The following is a 5,333-nucleotide window of genomic DNA, read 5'->3' on the forward strand; positions in this document are numbered from 1 at the left end:
CATGAAGGGCCAAATTACAGCATAAGTAAATCCAACGTGCCAGCCATCCCATGCTCACATGCTTTCAGTTGGGTTGCTGTGGGAAATAAAGATCTCTCCCAAGTTGTCTCCCCCAAATATATGCCAAACTTAGCTGCTTGCTACATGTGGCAAATAACTGTACACTTGGGGTCAACAGAAGTAGGTCTGTTGGTTATTCTCCCTAAGGGTTATCAGCCATCTAGAGCAAGCAGACACCACTGTTTATCCCACAACAAGTAGGGCCCACTCCCTTTTGATAAAGATAATAGAAGATTGTTTCCCCAAAGGAGAGCCCAGGGAGGTTGAGCCCACCCAAGGGTGATCAAGGTTAGGCTGCCATCATGAATCTAGGGTCCACCCATCTTGTCACATGCACACCCCAAGCTCATCCCCTTCCTGTCACGCGTATGCCTATTGTACTGCCTCTTCCTGTGACGTGTGGTTACCTGTGATCACACACCCCTAAGTAGTTATAAGCCTTGGTTAGCAATAAAGTTGCCCCCCTGCTCGCGCTCTCCGGCTCTCTCCACATGGACCACCAAGCAGGGCTGAGGTGAGCACGCTCCCATGAAGTGTGTCTGACTCCATTATTTCAATCTCTCTTCTATCTCTCATGCTCTCTATGACTTTACTATACTCTTTACTTATTATCATGTACAATTGCACCCACCGGACCTGGGATGATTTGTTGGGGCTCTCTCCACCCACAGATTGCCATCAAGATAAACTGAAAACACAACTTAGCTGCCCTCATGTCTCAGAAGCAGAAAGCCAAGTCTTCTGAGGCATGTTTGAGTAAGTTTGAACTATCAACCTTTAGGTTAGGAGTCAAGCACTTAACCATTTGAGTTACACAGGACCTCCTGCTGCCAAGACAAGAAACTGCAATTAATCACAGCGTTTCAATAATCCTGGCAAGTTGCCCCCCTGGTTTTAGGCAGAATTTAATGTCTTGCCCAGCAAAGTGGGGTCCCCAAATGCTCTGATTGCAGAAAGGGAGAAATCAGGAAGTGATACCCATTCTCATCCTGTTGCTGAGAGAGAATGCTGGAAGTGTGCAGCCTCTACCACTAAACAGCAATAGCTTCTCTTGGCCTTAGTTTTTAAACAGATTCATTGCCATATAACTCATGTACCATCTAATTTAATGGTTTAAATATATTTAAAAGAGTTGTGCAATCATCGCCACAATCAATTTTAGGATATTCTCTTCATTCTTGTACCTATGAGAGGGTACCCTCCACCCCAAAAATGGGATTTTCCCTCAAAGCTACATATTTAAATTTTTAAAAAGTCATTTTATTGGCTCACACTACTCTTATCACAATCCATCTGTCCATCCATCCATTGTATCAAGCACATTTGTACGTTTGTTGCCATCATCATTCTCAAAACATTTTCTTTCTACTTGAGCCCTTGGTATCAGCTCCTCATTTTCTCCCTCCCTCCCCCACCGTCCTTCTCTCACGAACCTTTGATAATATATAAATTATTATTATTTTTCATGTCTTACACTATCTGATGTCTCCCTTCACCCTCTTTTCTGTTGTCCATCCCCCATGGAGGGGGTTATATGTAGATTATTGTGATCAGTTCCCCCTTTCTCCTCTCACCTTCCCCTCCTGGTATCACTACTCTCTTTATTGGTCATGAGGGGTTTATCTGTCCTGGATTCCCTGTGTTTCTAGCTCTTATCTGTACCAATGTACATGCTCTGGTCTAGCTGCATTTGTAAGGTAGAACTGGGATCGTGATAGTGGTGGGGGGAGGAAGCATTTAAGAACTAGAGGAAAGTTGTACGTTTCATCGTTGCTACATTGCACCCTGACTGGCTCATCTCCTCCCCACAACCCTTCTGTAAGAGGGTGTCCAGTTCCTACAGATGGGCTTTGGGTTTTCACTCTGCACTCCCCCTCCTTCACAAAGATATGATTTTTTTTGTTCTTTGATGCCTGATACCTGACCCTATTGACACCTCATGATCACACAGGCTGGTGTGCTTCCTCCATGTGGGCTTTGTTGCTTCTCAGCTAGATGCTCACTTGTTTATCTTTAAGCCTTTAAGCCCCCAGATGCCATATCTTTCGATAGCCGGACACCATCAACTATCTTGACCACATTTACTATGCACCCGCTTTGTCTTCAGCGATCCTATTGGGAAGGTGAGCATTATGGAATGCCACTTTAATAGAACAAAGTGTTCTTGCATTGAGGGAGTACTTGAGTAGAGGCCCAATGTCCATCTGCTACCGTAGTACTAAACCTGTAAATACATGTACATAGATCTATTTCCCCATGATCATATATAAATATATTTACGTATGTACATGGCTGTATTTAGACCTCTATAAATACCCTTTGTCTCCTAGTTCTTTCCTCTATTTCCTTTTACTTTCCTCTTGTCCTACTGTCATGTTCAGCTTTCATTTGGGTTTCAGTAATTCCTCTTGGTTACATTGCCCTTGATCAAGACCTACCAGGCCTCTTACACCCTCCTTGCCATTGATTTTGGATCACTTGTTGTTCCCTTGTCCCTGGGTTTACTAACACCCACTTCCTTTCCCCTGCCTCACCCTCTCCCATGTCCCCCCAGAACCGTCAGTCCCATTGTTTTCTCCTCCAGCTGATTTATCCCCCTATTTTATCTAGATAGACCTGCACAGACAATAATATGCACAAATAATAAGACAGAGCAAAACAAAGCAACAAAAGAAAAGAAAACAACAATGACAAAAGAAGAAAAGAAAAGCCTGTTACTAATTCAAGGTGTGTTTGTTGACCTTTAGGAGCATTTTCTGGTCGAGTCTAATGGGGTGCCACTTCCTGGCCCCAAAGTCTATTTTTGTTATTCTCTGGGGACTTCATTGCTCTGTTCCCCTTGCTGTTCTGTTGCACACCCTTAGTGTTTTGCCTCAGTGTGGTGGGGTCAGATAGGGCGCAACTCCCACACTGTGTCTCCATTGTTGTCCCCCGTAGCACTGTGGGTCAGTGAGGGATGTCGTGTCTCATAGTGGGGCTGGCCCTATGTTTCTCTCTGGGCTTTGGCTGCTCTGAGTGGGAATATTGTCCTCAGGGCTTGGTGGGCCAGGATGTGCTCCACTCTCTCTTCCTCTCCCTTCATTTGCTCCTGTGTGCTCTGATCACACATGTCCCTCTCCCTGAGCTGTAGCTTCAGTGCTGTCCTTTGAAGTGAATTCTTCTGCGGGGAGGGAGTGCTGTCCATGTAGCTGGGATTGGGGCCGGCCCCTCAGACCTCTCTATTGGCTCTCTACTTCATGCCGGTATGCTGCATTCATGTCTTGAAGCACCAGGTTGAAGTCTGGTCCCTGTTTCCCTGTGGAGATATAAACAATACCCTCCAATCTTAACACCTTCAAAGTAATCTCCATTACACTTAATACATTTGTCAAATCTGCAATTCCATTCTGGGAAACATTTTTCAAATACATCTGTTGGGATGGCTGACAGCACCTCCCTCATTTTTTTCTTCACCTCTTCTATGTTGTCAAATCACTGTCCTTTCGGGCCCTCTTCATTCACAGAAACAAAAAGAAGCCATAGAGAGCAAGGCCGAGTGAGTAAGGTGGTGAGGCAAGACAGTCATGCTGTTTTTGCAAAAACTGGTGCACTGAGATGGCTGTGTGAGCAGGTGCATTGTTGTGGTGGCAAAACCAGTGCCCTGCCTGCCACAGATTGGGCCTGTTTTGGTCACACACTGTTATGCAATCTTTTCAGAACTTCTAAATAGAAAGGTTGATTAACAGTCTGAGCTGGTGGAATGGACTCCAAATGTACTACAAATTGACATATTTTTCTGTTCAGGAAGTCAACGAATGTCCAGAACAAGGTTGTTATCAATCAACATTTCACCGAGAAAACCACCTGTGCACTTGAGTTTTCCCCTAGTGCTGTCCTTGTAAGCTGTGTTCAACATCACAAGACTTCCTGTGGCATTTTCCCTGAGCAGTAAATAAAATTTCACAGCTGTACACTGTTCTCTTAAACCAGCCAGCACAAAAAAACAAGGCCCGAGAGAAACTGCTCTTATGAAAAAGTCATGGCGAGCAAAGAGCACCTTCCCAGGCCTTGCCGTTGGGTGCACCACCTCAGAGCGAGTTGCTTCATGCTCACCTAGCGGGACAGATGCGTACTACAGAAGCTCGGCTCTGCCAGCACAATTCAGGGCTTGGGGGGATACCTCTCATATTAGCTCCCTATTACCCCAACTTCCCCTACCATACCCTGCAGGACTATAAATCTAGTTACAGTCTCTATAGATGTACTTATCCTGGATTTCATCTAAAGAAAATCATACCAAACAACCTCAACAAAGACAACAAAATAAAAGACAGAAAAACCTCACTCCAAGAGAAATCAGAAGATCATAAAAACCAGAACAAATTAAACATGGATCAAAATGGGAAAAAATAACGTGCTAAATTTTAACCTAACTTTATTTGCAGTAATTCACTTTTAATGCTCTCCGTCTGAGGGCAAGACTATCTGCATCTCTGGTCAATGGTTCAAGGGAAAGCAATGGAGGCTTAATCCAAATGGGGCCTCTGCAAATGGATTGGGGGCTCTGTGGTAGTTACATAATCCGTTGTCAATTTGTGACTTAAGAAAGGGGGTGGAGTTTAGCCTGTCAATCAGGTCACAGCTTGATGATCTCACTTGGTGGTCTTAAGGAGATAAATAGCTCACTGGAGGTGGGACACACACACACATTCAGCTCTGTATTCCTCTGACAAAGCACCTGGAGCTATGCTAGAGTTCTGGAGCTGGAGCTGCCATGTGGAGACCCATGCCAGCGCTGAGATGCATCTACCACCCCTGGATCCACAAGACTTTCCACCACTGGCCTGTGATTGTCCTGCAATCAGAATCACTGCATGTACTTCATGAGTCTGAAAAGGGCTTTCTAGATTGGTATCAGACATATGGGCTAATATAGGACTTATGGACTTGATCTGGACTGGGCTGGGATGTTTTCTCAATATTCGATTGCTCTTGTATATAAAGCTCTTTCTTATACAGGCTCTCACTGTCATCCATAGCCTTCTGTAAGCTGGGTACACAACATCTGAGCTCTCATACAATTCCCTTCTCGGATCTTGTATTTGATTATTTACAATCCTTGGATCACTCAGGCTGATGTGCTACTTTCATGTGGGCTTAGCTGATGCCTCACTTAGATGACTTGTTTTAAGAGAAGTGTTTTAAGACCCCAGACACTATTACATCTATTAGCTGGGCACCAGGTGCTTTCTTCACCACACTTTTCTATAGTATCTGTATCTTCAGTGATCCCT

The sequence above is a fragment of the Echinops telfairi genome, unplaced genomic scaffold, assembly GCF_000313985.2.
Source record: "Echinops telfairi isolate 266 unplaced genomic scaffold, ASM31398v2 ScPeMD7_7466;HRSCAF=8504, whole genome shotgun sequence".
Classification (NCBI taxonomy): Eukaryota; Metazoa; Chordata; class Mammalia; order Afrosoricida; family Tenrecidae; genus Echinops; species Echinops telfairi.